Raw genomic sequence first — 27,196 nt, 5'->3', positions numbered from 1 at the left:
TCCTCAAAACACTGTCAATGAAAAAAATGAATCGGTCAATCTAAGAAAGAAAGAGGCAAATTTTATTCATGCCAAACTGAGGACAAGAACCCAGGAACAACCTCTCAGAAAGCCCCCAGAACTGTCCCGCCAGTGGGAGGTAAGCACAGTTATATAAGCTTTTGTGACCGGCGGCTGTCCGTTCAGTGATGTATTATTGGTGGTTTGCAATCTACGCACACAAAGTGAGCAGGGCATCATGCCCCCTACAAGATCAAGAAGGAAGGCCATCGCCTCAGGGGTTGTGACCCTTCAGGATATTGAGAAGCAGCATGATTCCTGAAGGAGGTCTGGTTACTGCAGATGCACGGCGCACACTGCAGGGGAGGGCGGGGGCCCAATGGCAGAGGAAAAAATGTTACATTTAAATTTTCCTGGTCTGGCCACAAAAGACAGATATTATTTCATCAACGCACAGAAGCAAGGATGATCATGAACAAAAGGAATTTGAGAGGAGACCACCATGAAAAATAAAATGTATCTGCTGGAGCAGAAAGCTTTGAAGAAAGGTCTGGGAGTTCCTGTTGCAGCTCAGCGGTAATGCACCCGTGAGGACAGGGGTTCGCCCCCTGGCCTCGCTCCGTGAGTTAAGGATCCGGCATTGCCGTGAGCTGTGGTGAAGTTTCCAGTTTCCAGTGGCAGCTCCAGATTGGGGGTGGCGGTGGCTGTGGCTGTGGTGTAGGTTGGCGGCTGTAGCTCCAGTGGGACCCCTAGCCTGGAAACTTCCATATGCTGCAGGTGCGGCCCGTAAAAGACAAAACAAAACAGAACCAAACAAATGAAGAAGAAATGTTGGGAAATCGAGTCCAAAGAAGCGATGAGGACGGAGAAAGAAGGCCAGGGGTGTACACAGAGAGAGGCCTCGTGGGGCTGATATGAGCAGAGCCAGGAGGAAGGCAGGGGCTGTGCTGCTGACCAGGCTCGATTTGCTGGACGCTGAGCAAGCCCAGGCTTGACTCAAAGACAGGGTTTATTCACAAAGCAACCAAGGGAGAACACGGGAAAACAAATCTCAAGTCTGCCTCCCTAAAGGCAAGAGGCGTGGGGTATTTAGGGGATAGGGAATACAGCAGCAGAGTGGTCCACGGCTGGGGAAGCGTGGGGAGAAGGGATGGGGAAATGAGATGAGCATCATTCTTCGCAGGTGCAACTATGCTCCAGGCCTTTGCATATTCAAAATAGAGGTGCTCAACAAGCCTCGCCCCCCGAGAGGGCGGAGTTTTTGATCCTCTGAGGTCAAAAGGTCACAGAACAGACAAAGTTGGAGGGGGGCTGGTCCTGGCCTGTCTTAACCAGCTCCGCTCCAACGAGACACAGCTGACTCCAAGTTCCTAGCAAACCACCTCCGGCAAACAGCTTATTGTTTAGGCTCCGGGCGGCTTGGAGCAAGTCTTTTGAAGCAACAATTAAGATGCCCTCGACTAGCAAGGGCAGGTGGAGTGGATTTGACTCAGGATCTACCCAGGGTTCCAGTGGCTGGGGGCGGGCAGAGGCTTGGCGTCTTCCCGGGCTGGAGGGACACACAGACCTGCAGACCAAGCGGCTGGGGTTCCGGCACCATATCTTGGCTCCGGTGGTACCATCACTCTAGCCAGTGTTACTGGATAGAAAGTGCCAAGAATGCTTGTGATGTCGGCGGTGGTGCTGGCAGGGCCCTTTGGGTCCTGGTGTGACTTAAAGAGACACAAGGACTTGTTGGCAGCGGCTTCGGAGATGGAGTTGTTTGGGGGCAGCCGGAGCCGTGGAGAAGCAACAACATGATGCAACAGAGAATGCGTCTCCAGAGTTTGTCATTTTCTGCCCTCTCTTCCCCGGAAGCCTCCCCGCCGGGAGGGAGGCAGTCCTGGTTGGGAGGATAGAGTTACTTGCCCAAATCTGAGATACCAAGAATGACTTGAATCAAGAGCCCAAAACGGTGTTTAGGCTCTTGTTGGGTCAAAAAGCGGATCTGAGCAGCATCCAGGAATCAGCCAACTCTCCCGTGGCCACTGCCAGCTGCCTCCCTGTTCCAAGCCTGCCTCGCCAGCCACCTGAGGACCGGCGTTAGCAGCTTTGTGGGAAGTGCCAGCCTGCTGCCTCCTCGCCGTCAGAACTCCTGGAGTTTCAGAGGTGAGGCCCCAAATGAAAAGAAAGTGCTTTTTTCCTCCTTTCTTTAAAGTGAAAATATAGTTGGTGGACAATATTCTAAGTTTCAGGTGTGTGGCATAGTGATTCACAATTTTTAAAGGTTATACTCCATTTATAATTTGTATGAAATATCAGCTCTATTCCCTGTGTTGTACAGTATATCCTTAGAGCTTATTTATTTCGTACATAGTGGGTTTTGCCTCTTCATCCCCTACCCCTGTCTTGCCTCCCCCCCTTTCCCTACCAGGAACCACAAATTCTGTGTTTCTTTTTGGTTGTATTCACCAGTTTTTTTGTTTTTTTGTCTTTTTTTAGATTCTGCATATAAGTCATATATTTGTCTGACCTATTTCACAAAGTATAATAACCCTCTAAATCCATCCATGTTGCTGCAAATGACAAGGTTTTATTTTTTATGGCTGAGTAATATTCCATTGTGGATATGTACCACATTTTTATCTCTTCATCTCTTGGGGGACATCTGGTTGCTTCGTTTCTTGGCTATTGTAAATACTCCTGCTCTGAACACTGGAGGGGCTGTATCTTTTTGAATTAGTGTTTTCCTTGTCTTTGTTATATACCCAGGAGTGGGATTGCTGGGTCCAATGGGAGTTCTCCTTTTAGTTTAGGGGACTCTCCATACTGTTTTCCATAGCGGCTGTGCTGCAGAAAACAACTGACCTTCCCCCAACAGTGTACAAAAGTTCCCCTTCCCCCACATCCTGGCTAACATGTGTTATTCGTGGTCTTTTAGAACAGCCATTCTGACAGGTGCGAGGTGTTAGCTTATTGAGGTTTTGCTTTGCATTTCTCTGAGGATGAGTGGTGGTGAGCATCTTTCATGTGCCTGTGGACCATCTGTTTGTCTTCTTTGGGAAAACATCTATTCAAGTGTTCCACCCATTTTTTAATTGGTTTTTTTTTTATGTTGAGTTGTATGTCCTGCTTATATATATTTAATATTAACCCCTTCTTGGTCATATCGTTTGTAAATGTTTTCTCGAGAAAGTGCTCTTACATGTGCGAGCAGTAGGGGTTGTGGCAGAGGCTGGCAGAGGCAGTGTCTCATGTCACCACCCCCCCAACCCAGAGGAGGTAGTCTGGGGGTGATGGGGACAGAATGGAGGGGCAGGGGCCGCCCCCTGGGAGAACGGAGCTTTAAAGGAACACGTTCTGAGCCCCCACTTCTGCTTTTGCTGGAAGTTCAACCCCTGCCCTTCCCCCCCAACCCTGAGGTGCGCTCAAGGGTAGCAGAGAGCAAACAGCCATGAGAAGGAAGACAGCCTTGATCAGCATTTTCGGCTCTTTGTCTTTTTTTTTTAATTGTGGTGGAATACACAGAACAGAATTTGCCATTAGGGACGTGAGTACATTCACAGCACTGCGCAGACACCACCAGGGCCATCGAGTTCCAGAACGTTCCCATCACTCCAGAAGGAAGCCCCACACCCATTAAGCAGGGACTCCACCTCCATCATGTCCTGTGAATAGGCTCGCACCAGATGGGGGCTGCTGCGCCTGCTTCTTTGACCAGCTTCACGTTTGCCTGGTTCATCCGTGTGGTAGCAGGTGCCAAGACTTTAGCCTTCTGATGGCCAAGTAATGGTCCATTGTAAGGACAGGCTGCGTTTTGTTGATGCAGTCATCAGGTGATGGGCATGTGGGCTGTTTGCACTCTTGGGCTGTTGCAAGGAGTGGTGCTCTGACCACTTGTGTGAACCATATGTTGCCAGTTCCTCGGGGTCTACACCCAGGCGAGCAAGTGCTGGGTCAGGTGCTAATTCTCTCCTTAACTTTTTGTGGAACTGCAGGTTTTCCACTGTGTTGTTGTTAATTATTATTTCTTTTTTAAAAATAATACTCTACAAAGAGTATCCTGTTACCTGGCAGCTCTGTGCCCGCACCGCGTAGCCCTGTGGTGTCTTTTTCTACATCAACCTCTAGGGCAAGAATGACTCTCTTTGTACAGATGGAGGGAAACCGGTGCAGGGAGGTGGAGAAAATGGCCCAGAGTCCCACAGCTGGGGTGGTGGTGGGGGACCGGAGTGTGTGTGCCGCAGACTTGGACCCCAACCCAGACACAGGATGCGCACCCAGAGGTTTCCATCGAGAAAGCTCAGCCCTGCCTCTCCCCCCTCCAGAGAAGTGGGCACTTTTCTGCTCATCCTACTCGGTTTCGACCTGATCCCCTGAGGGGCACTGAGGGGACGAGAGAAGGGAGATGGGAGGCTGTTGCGGTTTCGAAGACCCTGCAGCATTGACCCAGAGGACGTGATGGTTCCTCAGTGGTAACCTTGACCCGTTTTTAAAAAGAAGGGTGGGGAGTTCCCATGGTGGCTGAGCAGGGGAAGCACCGGACTCGTCTCCATGAGGATGCAGGTTCAATCCCTGGCCCCGCTCAGTGGGTTAAGGATCCCACATTGCCGTGCACTCTGGTGTAGGTCGCAGATGTGGCTCAAATCCAGCAGTTGCTGTGGCTGTGGTGTAGGCCGGCGGCTACAGCTCCAATTAGACCCCTAGCCTGGGAACCTCCATGTACCGCAGATGTGGCCCTAAAAAGAAAAAAATCAATAAAGGTACAGGCTCTTTACTCTGACAATACAAGAAAGCTAGAAAAGAATAACGTGTGTTGAGTAAAATCAACCCCAAACACGTGGACATTTTAAAGCACTTGCTTCTCATCTGAACACCTCTGAGAGGGCATGAAGGGAGCGGCCCCGGCTGTTCTGCGAGGATGGGCCTGGGAGGGGGCTGGACAGGGGCGTTTTGAGACCTCCAGGAACCAACAGGACCGGACAGTGTATTGTCATATAAACGTCAAAGCCACAGACATGCCACAGGAGCAAACGACTCCCCAGGACAGGCGCTGATACCCATGTCCACAGCCATCCTGCTCAGACCCCAAGGCTGTGGTTTGGCTGGGCAGCTGTAGTTTGGTGCCTCATGAACAAAGCCAACGGATCCAGGCGCTTCCCCCTGAGAGAGCCCTGGGGAAGAATTTGGAAAACAGCAAAACCATTGCTGCAGACGTAGAATTGCCAGACGCTCCAGGCTGAGCTCGCTGTCTTTCAGACCCCTTCACACCTAGAAGAGAAAGCTAGTGTCATAAATTATAACAGCAGGAATAATAAATAACACGTCTTCACCTTCCCCACCAGGGTCCGGCCCTCAGTGCATTCCTAACTTAATCCCAACAGCAGCCCTATCTGGGATGTGCTTTTCTTTGTTTTTTTGTTTTCTCTCTAGGGCTGCACCTAGAGAGAAGTTCCCAGGCTAGGGGTCCAATCAGAGCTGTAGCCACCAGCCTGCACCACAGCCACAGCAATGTCAGGTCTGAGCTGCAGTGTGTGACCCACACCACAGCTCACGCCAATGCCGGATCCTTAACCCACTGAGCGAGGGCAGGAATGGAACCCACAACCTCATGGATACTAGTCGGGTTCATTATCACTGAACCACAGTGGGAACTCCTGGGATGTGCTATTGCTTTCCCCATTTTGCAGATAAGGGAATGGAACTGAGGCATCAAGAGGATCACCAAGCTAGTAGGTGCTAGACCCAGTGCCCAGGGCTGACCTTCCAGGCCATCATATTGGACCCTCGCCTGGAGGGCAAAGGCTCCCAGGACCCCCACCATCGCCTTTGTGTGAGGAAGATTCCAGCTGGAAGGACCCCCCCCCCCGCCCCCGGCACCTAAGGGGGCATCAGGGATGAAGGGCCAGCTGCCTTGAAATGAGCGTGACCGCGAACGGGCCTCTGGCTGCCCTGGGGCCCAAAGCCACACCAGGAGCCCTGGGGAAAGGGCATCTGGTAGCATCCAGCCCATGGGGGGGCGGGGGGCGGGGCACAGCGGCTTGTCGGATGGTTCCTGACGGCAAAAGGAGGGAGTCACTGTAGGCGCTTGTGAGGTTGACCTGGACCACTGGCCCTGGCGACATCCTGAAGCAGCCTGGTGGGGAGAGCAAAGCCATGCTCGCCCTGCCCAGGCCATGCCCAGGTCTTTCTCTCCCGACTCTGAGCTGTGTTTCTTTGCCCGCCTCCCCCCCCCCACCCCCGCCAGGGCTCTAAGTGGACTTTTTTCTCCTGTGTTTTTCCGGATGCCCCCAACCCTTGTCAGAGGGGAGCATCTCTTTTCTGAAGTCCCCATACTGAGGGGTGCTCTGTGGGGCCCTGGGCCTCCTCTCAGCACCCCTAACCAGGGCTATAGCCACTGTGTCCCCTCATCCCTTCGGCCACAGGGTAGCCCCTAGGCAGAGCTGGTGGAAGACCCTTCTGGTGGCTCTGCATCCTCGCACCAAAGGCCCCAGTGTGCAGGGGGCCTGGCTCTTGCAGCATCTCAAGCCTCATGGGATGGAGCATCACCTCCCTGGTCCTGGGGTGGGCGTGGGACCTTCTCACTCCCACCCACTGGTCCCCACAGGGCTATTGTGAAGCCAGCTAGCCTAGGCTTGGGTCCAAACCCTCAGACTGCTTGCATGCAGTCTCTGCCATGGATGAGCTGACCTTGGACCAGTTATTTAACCACCCTGTACCCCAGTTTACCCATCTGTACGTTGGGGTGACACATGCTGTGCATAAGCTGGATGCGAGGATTAACGGTGTTAATGCAGGAGTTCCCGCCGTGGCTCAGCGGAAACGAATCTGACTCACATCCATGAGGACACAGGTTCCATCCCTGGCCTCGATCAGTGGATTAAGGATCCAGTGTTGCCATGAGCAGGGGTGTAGGTCACAGACACAGCTTGGATCTGGCGTTACTGTGACTGTGGGGTAGGCCGAAAGCTACAGCTCTGATTGGACCCGGAACCTGGGAACCTATGCCGTGGGTGGGGCCCTAAAAAGACAGACCAAAAAAAAAAAAAAAAACCCAAAACAAAACAACACAAAACCACAGTGTTGGAAACACATGGTGCTGGGACAACTGAATGTCCGCAAGCCAAAGAATGAAACTGGACCCCTACCTTAAACCAGTCACAAAAATTAACTCAAAATGGAGGAAAGACCTAAATTTAAGAGTGCAAGCTATCAGAGTTCCCGTCGTGGCGCAGCGAGAATGAATCCCACTAGGAACCACGAGGTTGTGGGTTCAATCCCTGGCCTCACTTAGTAGGTTAAGGATCTGGTGTTGCTGTGAGCTGGGGTGTAGGTCGTGGATGCAGCTTGGATCCTGTGTGGCTGTGGTGTAGGCCAGCAGCTGTAGTTCAGTTCAGCTCCCAGCCTGGTAAATTCCATATGCTGCCAGTGCAGCCCTAAAAAGCAAAAAAAAAAAAAAAAAAAAGTTTGGGGTGGGGGGAGTGAAAGCTTAGAAGAATAGAGAGGCAGATGCTCACTAACCTGAGTTGGGCAAAGCCTTCTTCGATATATGACACCAAAAGCAGAGGGACACGAGAAAAAGTAGATGAATTGGACTCTGAAAATTAAAAATAATTTGTGCTTCAAAAGATACCATCAATAAAGTGTAAAAATCTAACTATAATGGGAAAAAAATCACTTAAAAAAATAAAGTGTAAAGATAACCCATGGAACAGGAGGCAACAATTGCAAATCTGGATTTGCATCCACTATAATAAAGAACTCTTACAACTTGACAGTAAAAAGTGAAGCTTTTTTTTCTTTTTAGAGTCACACCTGTGGCATAGGGAGGTTCCCAGGCTAGGGGTGCAATCGGGGCCATAGCTGCCAGCCTATGCCACAGCCACAGCAACGCAGGATCTGAGCCAGGTCTTGTGACCTACACCACAGCTCACACCAACCCCAGATCCTTAACCCACTGAGTGAGGCCAGGGATCAAACCTGCAACCTCATGGTTCCTAGTTGGATTCATAGATGCGAGTCGGGTTCGTTAACCACTGAGCCAGGACAGGAACTCCCCAGCTCAATTTTAAAATGAGCACAAGGTCTGAATAGACATTTCTCTAAGGAAGACATACAAAAAGATATACAGCATTAGCCATTAGAGAAATGCAAACCAAACCCCCAATGGTTCTAATAAAAAGTTTGGAGAGGAATACGTGTTGGCAAAAATGCTGAGAAATTGAAAGCATGGTGCTTGCTAGGGGAAACATTACACGGCATGGCCATTCTGGAAAACCGTCTAGCAGTTCCTCAAACAGTTGACCATAGCTTTACAGTCTGACCCAGAAGTCTCACTCCCAGGTATACATCTGAGAAAATTGAAAACAGATGTTCATAGAACCACTATTCACATAACAGCCAAAAGGTGGAAACAGCTCAAAAGGCCATCAGCCGATGAAAGGCTGAACCAAATGTGCTATATCCATACAAAGGAATATTATTCAGTCTTAACAACGAGTGCTCGTCTATGCTCCATCATGGATGCATCTCAAAAACCCGAGGCTCAGGGAAAGAAGCCAGGCACAAAGGACCACGTTTTGAATGTCCCATTTATATGAAATGTCCAGAATAGACAAATCCATCCAGACAGGAAGTGGATTCGTGGTTGCTGGAGGCTTGCTGGAGGGGGGCTGGAGGGAGAGTGACGAGTGGTGGTGCAAGTCACTAGGTGTGATGCAAATCCTCCAGAACTGGTTAGGAGGGATGGTTGCACCCCTCAGTGAATGTACGAAAAACCACTGGATTGTATGCGTTCCGTGGGGTTTGTGAGTTATGTCACGATAACGTTGTTCAATGTTAACCCGTGTGAAGCAGAGAACATGCAGACATTCTGCAGACATATTTTCTGTCCGTGTAGGCGAAGCACTGCCCCAGATTCCGGGCCCCATCCAGTGTCAGCAGAGATGATAAAAAGGGGTTCTCAGCCGGCTTCTGGCTACACAGGCTCCCATCTGCTGTGCCTGTGGGAGGCGAGCCCTGGGAGCAGCTTTGGGGTTTTCTCCCTCCCTTTGGGGGTTTTGTGATGTTTCCGCCTGGGACACACCATCTGCGTCTCTTTCCCAGCACAGCCTCAAGGTGAACCACTCAGATGAATTCCCCCTCCCTCCAGCCATTGTGCGTGAACAAGACCACAAGCCAAGAGGCAGGGCTGCAACACCCACGCTCCCAAACCCGAGGCCATCCTTGCTCTTTCTGGCATTGAGATGCAGCAGCTTCTCTTTTCTTGGGTTTCAAGACGAAATTCACTTACTCTCATTTGTACCCGTGTGTGTGCCAGACAGTGCAAGTTTTGGAACGGGGAGGGGAGATGCAGACACACAGGTGAAACAGGAGAGCATTAGTGGCAGCGAGAATGGGGTTCAAATCCTGACTCCACCACTGACAACAGTGTCATGTCAGGGCCTTTAGCTTCCTTGCAGTTTACAACACCTAATTTCATAGGGCTGTTGTGAGGATAAAATAAACTATGCCAACGTGTTAGGAAAATGAAAAGTGCCAAGTAATACACGGAGCACCCCTAGTCTGGTCTCTGGCGTCTGACTGGTACTAGACAAAGGTAATCACAGAAATCCATTTTTATGATTCAGATCTAAGAGGATGGTAAAAAATCTGAAACCAAATGGATGCGCCATGTCATCCAATCCAAGGGCAGCTTCTCCCTCTGCTCCTGCCCTCCCACCTGGGTTTGTACCATAAACGCTGGTAACGCCTCTCTGGTTTCCATCCACCTTCTCTTCTCCCTGGGAGAAGCCCTCCCCCCAAAGACCTGTTCTGAATTCTATTCTTTTGGACTTTGCTGCTCCTCTCTTGGACGAGTAACCCTCTCCTGGGGCTCTAAAGATACCTATCGGCCGAGGCTCTCCAAACCACATCATTTCCCAACACTGCCATCTGCCCGTGGAAACATCTAGCCACTGCCTCATGATCAACATTTGCAAAGCCAAAAAGACCAACTCTTCTGCTCCCTGTTCTGAGTTTCTTACTTCAGCCAGTGGCACATGCTCCTGTCAGCCATTCAGTGTCTTCAAATCCCTCCTCCAGTCAGATCGACCCCTATAGTGGGTGAGCTTCTGCCTTCTTTGTCTCTCTTAGGCTGTTCCCATGGCCGCCGCCTCTTCTGCTTAAAAAAGCAGTTCCATAAGGTCACTTCTCAGGTGACTCTGACAAAGGAGACCCACCTCGATTAACCAGGTGGGCCCAATGTAAGCACAAGGGTCCTTGAAAGAGGAAGAGAACCAGAGAGGTGGCAGTGTGAGAAAGACTCTGCCTAACGACACTGGCTTTGAAGATGGAGAAAGGGGGCCATGAAGCAGGGAATGCAGGCAGCTTCCGGAAACGAGAAAAGGCCAGGAAGCCGATTCTACACTATAGCCTCCAAAGAGGAAGACGCCCTGCAGACACCTTGATCCTGGCCCAGTGAGATCCACGCCAGACTTCTCATCTGCAGAACCATAAAGTAACACATTGGTGTGGATTTAAGTCACTAAGTTGGTGGTCATTTGCAGTTGCAAATTGGTTTTTTTGGCCAAGCCTGGAGCATGTGGAAGTTCCTGGGCCAGGGATCAAATCCACACCACAGCAGTGACCTGGGCTGCTGCAGTGAAAATGTTAGGTCCTTAACCCACTGAGCCACAAGAGAACTCCCAATCAATTCCAAATTCAGTGGCATTACACAAGAACCATTTCATGAAGATCCCAGACTCTGGGGGTCAGGAATTCGGACAGGACACAATGGGAACTGGTCTGTGTTTCTTCTATGATGTCTGAGTCTTCGGGGGAAGACTCAGAAGACTGGGGTGACCCAGTGGGGGAGGACTGGATCATCTGAGGGCTTGTGCACTCACAAGGCTAGCATTTGATGCCGGCTGTCAGCTGGGCCTCACCTGGTGTAACAGGCAGAACAACTCGAGGTGGCTTCTCCCTGCGTGTGTTTGGGCTTCCTCACAGCATGGCGGCTGCGAGCCGGGAGCAAGCATCCCAAGGGAGCCGGAAGAAATCCTATCAGCTTTAAGGACCTCACCTCAGAGGTCACATAGGGTCACCTCTGCCACAGTCAGTCATAAGAGTACCCAGATTCAGGAGGAGGGAACAAGCGTTGTCTGGATGGGAGCGATGTCAAGGTCGCTGTAAGAAGAGCAGGTGGGATGGACGCAGTCTGCCACACCTCCTAATTAGAATTCCTCTCTGCAGTCCCCAACCACAGAGCAAGGCCAGGATAAGATGGTCAGTTGTCCTCCCCAAATACCTACCAGCTAATGTTGACCTTCTCCTAGAGATGGTCTGGTCGCTTGACTCTCCACTGCCTGATGAGACTCCCGGCCTATTTGACACATCATCTCCAAGTACCTCCCTGGGTTGGATTCCCATTGGATGAATGTGAATTCATCCTTGAGCTGTAAACACTTCCCTGCCTTCTGCCTGGGGTGATCCCCAAAAGGGGATTGCTCACCTTTTGAAATCAGTACCAGGCTGAAGGCTGAGTTTACCAAGTGGTTTATCTTCGCTTTGGAAGCTGAGTAGGGGAAAAGAACCACGTTCCATCAAGAGACAATGATCTGCTCAAGAAAGGCAGATGGCTGGCTGTGCGGCTGGCTGGTCCCTGCACTGGTCCTCTTTATCCCCCAAAGGAGTCCTGTTCGCTGCCCCCCAAATACCGCCCGCTCTGTGGGATCATCTCCTCTGCGCAGTCTTGGCACCTCTTGCCTCCCCTGGGGTCAGTCCTTCTGGAGGTCAGGGACTCCAGTTCCAGCCATCAACCCCCTACAGCCTGAAGGCTCCTCTCCCTACCCTGACTCGGGGCTGCTAATGGCCGAGTCGGAAGCTCAGCCTTGTAATGAAGCACCGGAGGCCTTGCAGAATCGTCCCGTGTGCAGACACCGTGACCGTGACCGTGGAGGCGACTTCGATTAAACAGGAGTTAATTAAGCTTTGAGTGTCAAAATCTCTACTGAATCACTGCATCAGAAGGATGCAGTGAACTCTCAAGACTCAGCAGCACTTAGTGAAGGATCGGGTTTGGGGGGGTCAGGCCCTGCGGATAACACTTCCCCTGAGGGTTTTTAGTCCCCCTTTTGGAGCCTGGCTGCCAAAAGGTGAGCCAGTCTTGGCATTCAGCTCACAATAGGCAATTGCTCTGATGCCCATGCAGGACCCCTCTGCCCCATCCCCTCCCATCCTCCAGCCCCCACACCAGAAGCACCCATTCTGATGGGTTTCATAGGTCCTTGGCTATCAGCACGTGTGTGTGTGTGTGTGTGTGTGGCTGGGTGCTATTCGGCGTGTGTGGTTACCTTCGATTTTCATAAATGGTCCAGTGCTATCTGTCTTGCTTGGGGTCTTGTTCTGTTTCACTCAATGCTGCTCTTGGTTTAGGGCTCCTGCATCACCCATTTAATCGCCCAGCAGTGGAGTTGGTCCTTTGCAGCTCCCTGCTGCCCCCTGGCCATGGCATTAGGGCTCCTTCGCAGTCCCACATCCGCGTCACAACAGGATCCCGGGTCAAGGAAGCCCACGCCCTCTGAATTCCTTCCCATCCTTCCAGCGTGCACCCTGAAGGGCTGTGCCCGGATAGCATTCCCCCCTCCAACAGTAGGTCCCTGGCGGTTCCGTGTCCTCCATCCTCACCCACACGTTGCCTTGTCCCTGTTTCTGAATTTGCCAGCTCCGCCTGGGACAAGGGGTACCTCAGATGCAGGTTGTCATGTCAGCGTCTCTGATTACCAGTGATGTTGAGCATCTCTTCCCGTTCCCGTTGGCCATTTGGATTGCTGACAGAATGACTTGGCTCTTTTGCCCACTTCTCAGATGGACTTCTCGGTGGGCATCAATGGTGGTGATGTTTGGTGACTTTGCAGGAATTTCTTATTTAGAAAAGCTGTTAATCCCTTGTCAGTGTTGGACGTTACAACCATCTTTTTCTAACCTGCTACCGTCTATTAGCTCTGTCGATGGGTCATTTGTTAAATAGAAATTCTTTCTATAAAATTTTTTTTATTTTTATATAATGATTTTTTTAATTATAGCTGGTTTACAGTGCTTTTTTCTATTTTTTCTATTATTTTTATTATTATAGCTGGTTTACAGTGCTTTATTTTTTATTTTTATATGATTTTTATTTTTTATTATAATTGGTTTACAGTGCTTTTTTAATTTTTTAATCTTTATATAATGATTTTTTTTCATTATAGTTGAAATAGAAATTCTTCATTTTGATTAATGACTCAGAGTCTTCTATTGGTTACAGAGGTTTGGCTGTGTATCATATAGGCTCAAATGTGTACCGAATGACTTAAAAAAATAGAAGTTTCTCGCACGTAACCGCCCGGGGTAGTTCCAAGTCAACAATGGGAGACCAAATTGGGGGTTTCTGCTCCAAAAGTTCATTTGGGGGTCACAGGCCTTGCCACCTTCATCCAAGGAGTTCCATCCAGGTCATGACAAGGGGGCGGTTGGCCCTGCTGGGTTTCTACCTTGCAGTGGGTAGTGGTAGGTGTGAAATAGCTCCAAACAATGTGGGAGAGAAAAAGGACACAAACAAAAACTCCACCTCAAGCTGGTCTCTGGCTGCCTTTCCCCCACGATACACCCCAACCACCCTTTGACTCCCAACGTGTTTCTTGTTTTTAAATTAGATGCTGAGGTCTGTACACATCTTTCTCGCTTCTGACTTGGCAAGGGTTGGAGGAAGGCAGCGGTTCATGTGAATTCACCATCGTGTAAAGAATCAAAAGAGGCATCTAGAACCTTGTATTTCACCAGCAAAGAGAAACTGTTCTGCCTGCCTGCCTGCCCCTCTAAGAGTCTGTTCCTGGATTAGCCTACGATGCTCTCCTTTTTTCAACACCCCTAACGCATCTTAAAGGATCCCAATCTTGAGTTCACTGAATCTCCTAAAAGAGATGAGGTTTGAACCGAGTTTTGCCATCACAAAGCCTCGATGTAATGCATTTGAGCTGGTAACTCAACGCCACAGAAGTATGTATTATACGTAGGGCTCTGCTATTCCAGGAAAGCTACATAGAAACACAAATTTTCATCAATCATCAAATTCCTCTACCTCCTTTAAAAACTGTTCCAATGGGCTGGTGCAGATCGCCCCCTAGTGGCAGGAGACCAGCCCTTCTCCCCGTGTTCTTCCCAGGTCCCTCCGCGATGCTTTCAGAGAACATTTTCTTCCCGTGACCTCTTGCGTTCTCGACCACCGTGTTCTCTCTGTCCTAGTGCAGATGCTGCAATCACCCCCCCCCCCCTTGGTCCAACCCTCACACCCAGCTGTCTGGCTGCCACCCACTGCGCTGAGACTGCTCCGGCAGAAGTCCTTGCACCTTTCAGCCCTGCCTTAGTAAACCTCTCTGCTGCTGCATACGGGCCCCTTTCTCAGTCACGCTTGGAAGGTCCCCTCTTGGGCTTGCAAGATCCATGGCTCCCTGGTTTTCCTCTGCCACCCTCATCCTTGCCTCCCTCTCTCTGCCCATCCTAAACGGTCGAGCTCCTGGTAACATTTTTCTTGCTCTGCTTTTCCCACTCACTGGATTATCTCACCCACCCCTGTGCTTTCAACCACCTGCCTGGATGCACCTGCCTCAGAACAAACCCTTCTCATCTGCCCCCCCCTCCCCATCCTGGACCTCGCATCTCACTGCCTCCTGAGTTACCTCTCCCAGACGCTCCACAGGCCAACCACTCCGTCACAACCCTTTCAAAACAAAAGTCTTCATGTCCCCTCCAGCCCGCTTCAGGAGCCAGCATCACTGTTCCCCCGCCCCCCCAACCCCCGACACTCTGGATGCCCCCGCTTCTCCTTGCGATCTGGCGTAGGTTGAATTGTGTTCACCAAAAGGGGTTGAAATAGGAAGCCCTGCTACCTGTAAATGTGACTTAGTTGGAAATAGGGTCTTTGCAGAAGTGATTGAAGTGTAAATTAAGATGCAGCCATACAAGACCAGGTGGGGGCTCTTATTCCAATATCACTAGTGTCTTGATAAAGAGAAGAGGCCATGTGACAATGATGGCAGAGATAGGGGTGAGGCAGCTGCAAGCCACGGAATGACCAAGGTGGCCAGCCACAACCAGAAGCTGGGGGAGACAAGGACAGACACCATCCAGAGACTCAGTGGGCGCATGGCCCAGCTGACACCTTGATTTTGGACTTGAAGCCTCCAGAACTGTGGAAGGATACATTTCCATTGTTTCAAGTCACCCATTTGGTAGTGCTTTGCTGCAGCGGTCCAGCAAACTAACCCACTATCCACTCCTCAACATCTCTGACGTGGCCTGCCACAGGGACCAGAGCTGATGTCAAAACGTCAGCCTTGGAGTTCCAGTTGTGGCTCAGCAGTAACAAACCCAACTAATATCCATGGGTTAAGGATCCAGGATTGCCCTGAGCTGTGGTGTAGATCACAGAGGCAGCTCAGATCCCCTGTGGCTGTGGTTGTGCCTGGCAGCTGCAGTTCCTATTTGACCCACAGCCTAGGAACTTAAATATGCCATGGGTGTGGCCGTAAAAAGACAAAAACAACAACCACCACCACCAAAAAAACCCCCAGCTTTCTGTCTACCTGGCCTCTAGGCTTGTCCAGGCATCTCCCATACTCACGCCCAGAATGATGCATCAAAAATGCAAATGTGGGAGTTCCCATTGTGGCTCAGTGAGTTAAGAGCCCAACTTAGTGTCCATGAGGATTCGGGTTTAATCCCTGGCCTCACTCAGTGGGTTAAAGGATCTGGTGTTGCCAAAAGCTGCAGTGGAGGTCAAAGATGTGGCTCAGATCTGTCATTGCTGTGGTATAGGCCTCAGTTGCAGCTCCAATTCGACCCCTAGCCCGGGAGCTTCCATATGCCACAGGTGCAGCCCTGAAAGAAAAAAATGCAAATATGTTATACAGTAGTTCTATACTTAGTTTTCTGAGGACCCTCCATCCTGGTTTCCATAGTGGCTGCACAAATTTACATTCCCACCAAGAGTGCAGGAGGGTTCCGTTTTCTCCACACCCCCTCCAGCATGTGTTGTTTGTAGACTTTGTGCCGATGGCCATTCTGACAGGTGTGAGTGAAACCTCATTCTAGTTTGATTGGCTCATAATTAATTCTAGTTTAATTCTCTCTTAATGATGCAGAGCATCATTTCCTGTGTTTTTGGTCATCTGTCTTTGGAGAAATGTGTGTTTAGATCCTCTGACCATTCTTGGATTGGGTTGTTTATTTTTTAATGTAAAACTATGAGATTTTTGTATATTTTGGAGATTAATTCCCTTGTCAGTTGGTTCATTTGCAAATATTTTCCCCCATTCTGTGGGTTGTCTTTTTGGTGTTTTTTTGTTTGTTTGTTTTTGTTTTTTTATGATTCCCTTGGCTGTGCAAAAAGCTTTTAAGTTTATACCTCATTTAATTTTTTTTTCTTTTTTATCTTTTTCTAGGGCTGCATCCATGGCACATGGAGGTTCCCAGGCTAGGAGTCTAATCAGAGCTGTAGCCACTGGCCTACACCACAGCCACAGCAATGCCAGATCTGAGCTGCCTCTGCGAACCCCACACCACAGCTCACGGCAATGCCAGATCCTTAACCCACTGAGTGAGGCCAGGGATGGAACCTGCTTTCTCATGGTTCCTAGTCGGATGTGTTTCTGCTGCACCAGGACAAGAACTCCTCATGTAATTTTTGCTTTCATTTTCCTTACTCTGAGATGTGGATCCAAAAAAATTTGCCATTTATTATTTTTTTCATTTTTCTTTCTTTCTCTCTCTTTCTTTGTTTTTGTTTATTTGTTTTGCCACCCTTCAGCATATGGAGTTCCTGGGCCAGGGATCTAACCTGAGTCCCAGCTCTGCAGAGACCCCACCCATCCCATTACGCCTCAGCAAGAACTCCTGTTGCTGTGATTTATGTCAAACATCATTCTGCCTATATTTTCCTCTAAGAGTTTTATAGTATCTGGTCTTATATTTAGGTCTTTAATCCATTTTGAGTTTATTTTTGTGTGTGGTATAAGAGTTCTAATTTTTATTTTTAATTTCCTAAATAATTTTTATTCCATTACAGTTTGTTTACAGTGTTCTGTCAATTTCTACTGTACAGCAAAGTGACCTAGTCACACACACACAAATATATACATTTTTTTCTCACATTATCCTCCATCATAAATGGCTAGATAGAGTTCCCTGTGCTATACAGCAGGATCTCATTGCTTATCCATTCCAGAGGCAATAGTTTGCATCTCTTAACCCCAGACTCCTACTCCATCCTATTTCCTCCCCCTCCCCCTTGACAACCACAAGTCTGTTCTCCGAGCCATGAGTTTCTTTTTGGTGGAAAGGTTTATTTGTGCCATACATTAGATTCCAGATATGTGGTATCATATGGTATTTGTCTTTCTGACTTACTTAGTATGAGAGTTTCTAGTTCCTTCTATGTTGCTGCAAATGGCATTATTTTGTTCTTTTTTTATGGCTGAGTAGTTTTCCATTGCGTAGATATACCACTGTCATTGTATGCAACAATCAGAACTTAGGCTATGCCTGGAGATCAGCTTGAAGGAGACATAGAGATGGCTAATGCTGTAGCAAGCAAGAGCCCCGAGCAAACTCGGGGTCTGTCTTTTATGAGGATTCTGAACAAGGGCTATGTGTCAAAGAGGGGGAAGCAAGATTCTCAAAGAGGTTAATGATAAAGCTCACATGCCTAGAGGAAACAATGATTCAAAACCCCTTAGCGAGACAAGGTCTGTTGCAGGCCTTATCAGATCTTATCTCAGGAAGGCATACACCAGCCTTTACAGTAGGCCTGTTTGTTCCCCTCACAGGGCTCATAAACCTTAACTATCTAAAGTTCTTCCCTAGCATAACCTTCTTGGCCTTCCAAGAAGAGGTCATAGTTTTCCATGACCTCTATATTCTATTCTCTTCCCTCCCTAGCTATGTACTTGCAAACTTGAGGCTTATGGCCCTGCTTTCTTCCACCCACATACCACATCTTTGTAATCCATTCATCTGTCATGGACATTTAGGTTGTTTCCATGTCTTGGCTATTGTGAGTAGTGCTGCAATGAACATGCAGGTGCAGGTATCTTTTTCAAGGAAAGTTATGTCTGGATATATGCCTAAGAGTGGGATTGCTGGGTCATATGGTAGCTCTGTATTTAGTTTTCTAAGGTACCTCCATACTGTTTTCCATAGCGGTTGTGCCAATTTACATTCCCAGCAACAGTGTAGGAGGGTTCCCTTTTCTCCACACCCTCTCCAGCATTTGTTATTTGTGGACTTGTTAATGATGGCCATTCTGACAGGTGTGAAGTGGTACCTCATAATAGTTTTGATTTGCATGTCTCTAATAATTAGTGATGTTGAGCATGTTTTCATGTGCCTGTTGGGTATCTGCGTATATCTTCTTTGGAGAAATATCTATTCAAGTCTTTTGCCCATTTTTCAATTAATTATTGGCTTTTTTGCTGTTGAGTTGTATATTTTAGAGATTAAGTCCTTGTCAGTTGCATTATTTGAAACTATTTTCTCCCATTCCATAGGTTGTCTCTCTCTCTCTCTCTCTCTCTCTCTCTTTTTTATGGTTTCCTTTGCTGTGCAAAAGCTTGTCAGTTTAATTAGGTCCCATTGGTTTATTTTTGCTTTTATTTCTGTTACCTTGGGAGACTTGCCTGAGAAAATATTTGTAAGGTTGATGTCAGAGAATGTTTTGCCTATGTTCTCTTCCAGGAGTTTGATGGTGTCTTGTCTTACATTTAAGTCTTTAAGCAATTTTGAGTTTATTTTTGTGCATGGCGTGAGGGTGTGTTCCAGTTTCATTGATTTATATGCAGCTGACCAGTTTCCCCATCTCCACTTACTGAAAAGACTGTCTTTTTGCCATTTTATATCTAGCCTCCTTTGTCAAAGATTAATTGACCATAGGTGTCTGGGTTTAGAGTTCTAATTTTATTCTTTTACATGTAGCTGGTCCAGTTTTCCTAGCATTACTGTCTTTTATCCATTGTATATTCTTGCCTTCTTTGTCATAGAAATAACCCCACATATCTATACTCAAATAATCTGAGCTTTCTATCCTGTTCCACGGGTCTTTATTTCTGTTTTTGTTCCAGTACCATAGTGTTTTGATAACCGTAGCTTTGTAGTATAGTCTGAAATCAGGAAGCCTTATACCTCCATTTTTCTTTCTCAAGATTGCTTGGGCTATTTGGGATCTTTGTGTTTCCATACAAATTAAAATTTTTTTTGTTCTAGTTCAGTGAAGAATGCCATTGGTAATTTGATAGGGATTGCATTGTGTCTATAGATTTCCTCAGGTAGTATGGTCATTTACCATCCAAGAGCATGGTATATGTTTCCATCTGTTTGGGTTATCTTTGATTTCTTTTGTCAGTGTCTTACAGTTTTCAGGGTATAGGCCTTTTGTCTCTTTAGGTAGATTTATTCCTAGGAATTTTTTTCTCTTTGATGTGATGGCAAATGGGATTGTTTCCTACCATATGATCCAGAAATTCCACTCCTGGTCATCTATCCAGAGAAAACCATAATTCAACAAGATGCATGCACCCGAATGTTCACTGCAGCACTATTTACAATGGCTAAGACATAGAAGCAACTTAAATGTACATAAACAGAGGATTGGATAAAGACAGTGTGATACACATATACAATAGAGTATTATTTGGCTATAAAAAAGTGAAATAATGCCATTTGCCACAACATTTCTAGTAAGTCAGAGAAAGACAAAGATGGTATGACATCACTAATATGTAGAATCGAATAAAAAATGATACAAAAGAACTTATTCACAAAACAGAAACAGACTCAAAGATTTTGAAACCAATCTTATGGTTACCAAAGGGGAAACATTTGGGGGGAGGGGTAAGTTGGAAGGGTTGGGATTGATATATACACACTACTATATACAAAATTGATAAGTAACAAGGACCTACTGTAGAGCACAGGGGAATCGACTCAGTACTCTAGGATGACCTATATGGGAAAAGAATCTGAAAAAGAATAGATGTATGTATAACTGACTCACTTTGCTGTATGCCTGAAGGTAGCACAACATTATAAGTCAACTACACTGCAGTAAAAAAAAAAAATATATATATATATATATATAGATATAGATATAGATATATAGATATATATATGTCAGGGACCAGTTAGCCCTCTGAACAAAATAAAAATAAAATCAATACAAATGTGTAAAGGATTCCCAAGTGCTATTATTTCATGTTTATAAATCAGTTGCACAGCATTGAAACATAGAGGGTCTGGATATGGCTACCATTTAAACCATAAGGGGTCTTTCTTTTTATCTTATATCATGACTTCATTGTGATTCAGGTGACCTGGACTACATGTTAGTATATTCTCATAATGTCATTTTTGACAAATACACATAGAAATCTAAAGTATATTTTTAAAGAATGCACATGCGCCCTGCAGCCCACCAACTGCCCAGCCCAGGCACTTGGTGCTCTTATAAGACCCAGGATGGCTCCAGGTGTTTGCTGATGAAATGGGCTCCGTCTGCAGTGCCCCCACCCCCCTCCATATGGCCACTTCCATCCCTCCCAGATGTCATCGGCAGGTGGACCCACCAGGGGCCTGGCTCTTGGAGAGCACACCCCACCCCAGCTCTCACGGTTTCTGCTGACCTTGTAAAGATCCTCAGCCCGTGAACTCCATGTGCCCAGGGCACATGACAGGCACTGAGGAGTTCTCGGTAAAGTGCTGTGAACCTGACCTTGACATTTGAAATGTACAGAGCCCAAGCCTCGGTCTGGTGAGACCACCGGCAATACTGACCATCACCTTGGAGCTTGGGGTACCTCAAAACCACCCTCTGGCAACGGCTGCAGGCTCTGGAGTCTGGGGCTGGCAGGTACCCTTGTTTACTGCCATCCTGCCCCCTCCTTTCTGAGAAACAAGACCCCCTGTAGCTCCATCATGGGACTGCTCAGCCCAAATGTGCCCCTAACTTGGACCGGGGAGTTTAGACGAATCAGGGTCCTGGGCATGCGGACTCCTGGTGGTCTCATCACCCAACGTGCTTAACACATTCAAAGGCACCCACATACGACCCCAAAGATTTTTACTTTAGATGTTTGGAAGCCACAATTTCTCCTCAGTGCCACCATGTATACTCAGGACCTTCTGCAAAGCAAGAAGAAATAAACCTAAAAATTGCCACCCAACCATAACCAGATGTTTACAAATAGAAAACTAAGCAATTAGGAGTTCCTGCTGTGGCTCAGCAGGTTAAGAACTTGGCTAGTATCCATAAGGATGCAGGTCGGATCCCCGGCCTCGCTCAGTGGGTTAAGAATCTGACGTTGCCATGAGTTGTGGTGTAGATCACAGATGCGGCTCAGATCTGGTGTAGCTGTGGTGTAGGCCAGCAGCTGCAGCTCCAATTTGACCCCTAGCCTGGGAACTTCCATATGTTGCAGGTGTGGCCATTAAAAAAAAAGAAAGAAAACTAAGTCAGTAATGCAGTGTTACTTGTATTAATAGTACATTTACTAGTAATTTCATTGCATTTCAGTTTTGTGAGTTTTCTCTCTTATTTTCACAGGATTTTCAACAGCTCTAGGCCCTGGGCCTGTGTCCATCGGGATGGAAGAGCCAAGTGGGAGGCTCGTGCCCTCAGACAGGAACCTGGTAGGTACAAGGCTGCATCTTTGTGCACTGGGCTCCTGGGAAGGCTGGGAATGGCCATGGCTTTGTCCTGGGCAGTGGGCCTGACAATAATGTCAGGACAGAGCCACTCACTGCCTGAAGGTGTCAATGAGCATAGGCTTGAACCTAAGACAGACCTGATCAGTATTCTGGATGGTTCTTCACAAGTTTTTGTTTGTTTGTTTGTTTGACCTCAGGCGGGTTTCTGAACCTCTGCTGTGCCTCATCTATAAAATGGGAATAATTCAGAGTTACTAGAAGGCAGTGGAGGATAATTTTAAACAGAATGCTGGTTGGGGAAATTCCTCAAAAAGTTAAACTTGAAATTACCATGTGGCTCAGCTGTCCCACTCTTAGGAGCCCCCAAAGAATGGGGACTCAAACAAACACTTGGACCCAAGTCGTCATACATAGCAGGACCACTCACAATATCCCCCAAATACCCATCAGTGGATGAATGAAACACCAAATCTACACATCCATGTGATGGACTATTGTGTGGCCATCGATAGGAATGCAGTGTTAACACAGGCAGCAACATAGATGAACCTCAGTAACATATTAAGTGAAATACGCCAGACACAAAGGGACAGATGCTATATAATTACATTTATATGAAATATCCACAATAGACAAACCCATAGAGATGGAAAGTAGATTAGTGCCTACCAGAGTCCAGGGGGTGGGGGTTGGGGCAGGAAGAATGGAGGAGCCAGGGGGTTTCTTCTCAGGATGATGCAAATGTTTTGGCATAAGATAGCGGTAGTGATCAAACATCTTTGTAAATATACTAAAACCCTTGAACTGCATACTTTAAAAGGATGAATTTTATAGTACGCGAATTCCATCTCAGCAACGACAAAAACAAAAAACCAGAATAGTATTGCTCTAGTACTTAACAATGAAATAATTAGAAAAATTCATGCAATTGAATCAATAGTGAAATAGGCATCTGTACACCGGGTCCCCTGTTGTAAGGACACATCAATTCTTGGTCACCTTGAAGTGTCGCCCTTCCCAACTAGCTTGAAGGAGGAAGGGCTATGCCTCTATCTCAACACAGGGGCCAGAGGAAGTTTTATAAGCTCCCCAACCACTTTCTCAAAAGACAGCACCTCTGAGTGTGCAGCTGCTTGATCAGCGCCAGCCATGTCCCCAAGGGGACCCCAGTGCAGCACGTGGGTAACACGGAGATAAGTAATTTACCTGCTTGATAAAGTGTTCTAAGCAATGGTTGTAGAGATGCTCACCAAACTCAGGAGAAAAATGAAAGAGCACAGTAGGAATTTCAACAAAGAGTTATCAGAGGTAAGAAAGAACCAAAGAATTTTTTTAAATGAGAGTAATTTAAGGGACCATTGAGACATCAAGCATACTAACGTTTGTAATATAGAGTCCCACCAGAAGACGGGAGAGACAGGGGCAGAAAACCTATTTGAAGGCATAATGGCTGAAAAATCATGATTCCTTAACCTGTGGAAGGAAACACATATCCAGGTCCAGGGAGCATGGAGAGTCCCAAACAAGATAAACCCAAAGACATCCACACCAAGACCTCACAATTAAAATGGCAAACGTTAAAAATAGAGGATTTTAAAAACTGTAAGAGAAAAACAACTAGTCACCTACAAGGGAACCCCCATACGGCTACTGGCTGATTTTTCAGCAGAATCTTTGTAGGGCTAGAAGAAAGCAGCACAATACATTTAAAGTGCTGAAAGGAAAGAATTTACAACGAAGAATTTTCTTTTTTTTTTAATTAATTGTTTTTTTACTTAATTTTATTACATTTGTAGTTGTATACAACCAAGAATTTTCTACCTGGCAAAATTATCATTTAAAATTGAAAGAGGAGTTCCTGTCGTGGCGCAGTGGTTAACGAATCCGACTAGGAACCATGAGGTTGAGGGTTCAATCCCTGGCCTCGCTCAGTGGGTTAAGGATCCGCGTTGCCGTGAGCTGTGGTATAGGTTGCAGATGCGGCTCGGATCCCGCGTTGCTGTGGCTCTGGCGTAGGCCGGCAGCTACAGCTCCGATTGGACCCCTAGCCTGGGAACCTCCATATGCCGCGGGAGTAGCCCAAGAAATGGCAAAAAGAGAAAAAAAAAAAAAAATGAAAGAGATGGAGTTTCCCAGACAAGCAAAAATTAAACGAATTCATCACCACTAAACTGGCCTTACAAGAAATGTTTCAGGGTCTTCTTTAAACAGAAAAGATCGTAACTAGAAATAATATACGAGAGAAAAAAAAAATCTCGCTGGTGAAGACCAATATATGGTCACGGCAGTGGGTCCGTCACTTAAAAGTACAGGATAAAGGTTAAAAAAACAAAAGTGGGGGAGGGGCGGATTGGAGGTTTGGGACTGGCCTATGTTTACTGTGATACATGGATGATTGACCAACCTGTTGTATCGCACAGGGAACTCTACCCAATATTCTGTGATCATCTATATGAGAAAAGAATGTGAAAAAGAATGAATGTGTGTCGATGTACAACTGAATCGCTTTATTGTACAGCAGGAATTACTGAAACATTGTAAATCAACTGCACGTCAATAAACCTTTTTTAAAAGGGGGAGGAAGGCGAAGGACAGGGAAAAATTCATTTTTTGCATATCCTACGCAAAATAATTTCTGCCCACACGTACCGCCCCCCCTTCCCAAAATTCAGTGAGTAGGACACAGATATAACGGGTGTAAATGATAAAGGCTTTGTGGCTTTGACCTTCTCTGTGAAGCAAAGGAAGCAGAATTGGGGAACAGCTGCTGTGAGAATCCGCAGGAGCCGATCAAGTACTTGACCAGGAGCTCTCCGGGCCCGGTGAGGTCAGGCAGGATCTGCTAGACAGGCCTGCCTGGCACCATCTAGAATCTCAAGAGTTAGAACCGGGGTCCCATGTAGATTCTGAGACCAGGGGCCAACCCTCCATTACCACGCTGGAAAGAAAGAGAGGCTTGCTGCCCTGCCCCCGCCCCCACCCCTGGCCTCCCTCCCCCACTGCCAACTTGAACAGACCAGACTATGCATGCGCTTCTTGCAAATGCGCATCAGATGAGTTGTACTGCGAGATCTGCTAAGAGTATCTACGCTGTCTGAGTGCAAATCGGTTCTGATGAGGATACTAATAGGAAATTAACTCGCGGTGTTTTGAGGCACATTTCACATTGACTCTACTGGAAGAAAAATGCAAGCTAGTTCCCCATGCACCGTCACCTTCAGAGCTTGCCTTTTCCCGGCTCTGAGGGGCGCACCTCGAAACAGAGGCAGCTATTTTCCCGCTAATTTTCTGGAGGCAGAGACCCACACAAACAGGTTTTTGTCTTGGAGCAGCCACTGGTCTGCTCTGCTGAGATATGTGTTCTCCTGGCGCCCTCTAGTGTCCAGGATATGCAATACCAGGGAGCCTGGGCGGCTCCTCTGGAACTCACGGGCAGACTGACCATCACCTCTGCCTGGTGGTGCCCAGGCTACACTAACCCTTACGCACACAGGACCGCTGCGTTTTTCAGAGATTTCTCCATTCCCAACTGCCATGAGATGAGTATTTAGAGCTGAGATTTGCTTTCCAAGTTCGAGTCAGGAGTCTTGCCCAGGGTACACTAGTCACTAGTTACTAGTTACTAGGTCAGGGGATATTTGTATTAGATTATGACCTTCAAATTATAATCCCAGAATGAAGAATCCAGTAAGGGCCAGGGGTACTGACAATTTATGTGCAGGAACCTTAATCATTACAGTGTTTATATTTTCATTGTACACATGAAGAAACCGAGGTTCACAGAACAAGTTACCAGTGAGCTGTAATCTGAGCCCAAACTTACTCTCTCCCAGTTGCTAACCTAAATCATGCTAACTCTTAATAAATGTTTGTTAAACAGCTGGTGTACGTTCATGACACCGATATTAAGAAGCAGTTTCCCAAAAGAATTGAAAATAGGTATTCAGAGAAAGACTTGAACCCAGATGTCCACAGCAGCATCATTCACAGACGCCAAAAGGTAGAAGCCACTTAAATGTCCATCAGCTGCTAGATGCATAAACAAAATCTGGTGCATCCACACAAGGCAATATTATTCAGCCCAAACAGGAGTGAGGCACCGACACATGCTCCAACGTGGATAAACCTAGAGAACATGTTCCGTCAAAGAAGCCAGGTACCAACAATCACATTCAGTATGGCTTCATTTGCAAGAAATGTCCGGAATAGGGAAATCCATAGCAGATGAGTGGTGCCAGAGTCTAGGGGAAATGAGGGGATTGGAGGGGCTGCTTAGAGGGAACAAGGCTTCCTTCTAGGGTGATGAAAAGATTCTGTCATTATATGGAGGTGGTGGGAGCAAAACACTGTGTGTTCTAAGCGCCACCGGATGGCACGCTTGTCAGGGTTGCTTTATGGTAAGTTTCATCTTATTGTAAAGTCTTGTTTAAAGAGATTGAAAGAAAGGGTTCACTAGCTCTTCAGAACTTTCAAGAATTTCACAATCTTCCTTAAGATGATTAGTTGACAGTTTTTTTCTGAACACCTACTATGTGCCAGGTGCTATTTGGGGTCTTGAGAACCTGGTAATGTGGGTCAGGGAAAGGGAAGCAAAAACTTTCTGTCCTTGTAGACGTTACATGTATAGAGGGAAGTCAGGGAACAAGACAAAATATATCAGACAAAATATTGTCATAGATTAAATTGTGATAAGTGTCAGGGGGGACAGTCGGTATGTGCTGGGTGTGGGGAGGAGGCTAAGGAAGTCTTCATAAAGGAGAGGACATGATTATCAAAGATCTGAAGGAGATGGACAGAGAACCATGAACGTATCTGAGGGAGGGATGTCCAGGCAGCGGGAACAGCACGTGCAAAGGTCCTGAGGCAGGCGCATGGCTGGAGGCTGGATCAGTGTGAGAAAAGTGGGGGAGGGGAAGAGCAGATCAGCAGAACCTGGTGGCTTTTCCTTCTGCCTGAGATGGGAGCCTCAATGGCTATTTTTTACTGTGGGAATAAAACACGAGACAGACCGTAATCAATAGCGATCCAGCCGACACTCACATGACCACAATGTTCAGAAACAGACCAGGGTCCGGCCCTCGGCAGCCCCCACTATGCCGTCTTACCAGTCATAAGCCCCCCAGAGCTCCACACTGCATGCTTTTTAAACACTTGCTTCCTTTATACTTTAGGACCTATGTGCTCATCCCTGGAATAGTGTGGTTCTTATGTGGCCTCTTTTTGAATTTTTTATAAAGGAAATCATACGACCTGAACTTTCTAAAAATTGAAGTACCATTGGTTTACAATGTTGTGTTAGTTCTAGGTGTACAGCAGAGCGATTTGGGCTTTTGGGGTGTTTTTGCTTTTTAGGGCCACACCCGCAGCATATGGAGGTTCCCAGGCTACGGGTCTAATCTGAGCTGCAGCTGCCGGCCTCCACCACAGCCACAGCTACGCCAGATCCAAGCCACATCTTTGACCTACACCCCAGCTCACGGCAATGCCGGATCCTTAACCTACT

General features: G+C 47.3%; 1 long non-coding RNA gene across 1 annotated transcript in view; it reads left to right on the top strand.

Moving 5' to 3' along the window:
* The first annotated feature begins 1,527 nt into the window (after positions 1-1,527).
* The window catches only part of LOC146404420 (uncharacterized), a 61,103-nt gene continuing 35,434 nt past the window's right edge, over positions 1,528-27,196 (top strand). Inside the window, exons 1-2 of the long non-coding RNA XR_014840356.1 lie at positions 1,528-2,148; positions 21,590-21,675. This is a non-coding gene — a long non-coding RNA (uncharacterized LOC146404420). The remainder of the gene's footprint in view (positions 2,149-21,589; positions 21,676-27,196) is intronic.

Source organism: Sus scrofa, chromosome 3 (assembly GCF_054392235.1).
Source record: "Sus scrofa isolate SSC_HxYL_T2T_F1_AM1 chromosome 3, Sscrofa_HxYL_maternal_Yorkshire_Landrace_v2.0, whole genome shotgun sequence".
In the NCBI taxonomy this organism is placed as follows: Eukaryota; Metazoa; Chordata; class Mammalia; order Artiodactyla; family Suidae; genus Sus; species Sus scrofa.
The sequence above is the reverse complement of the archived record's forward strand: the minus strand, read 5'-3'. Positions and strand labels throughout refer to the sequence as shown.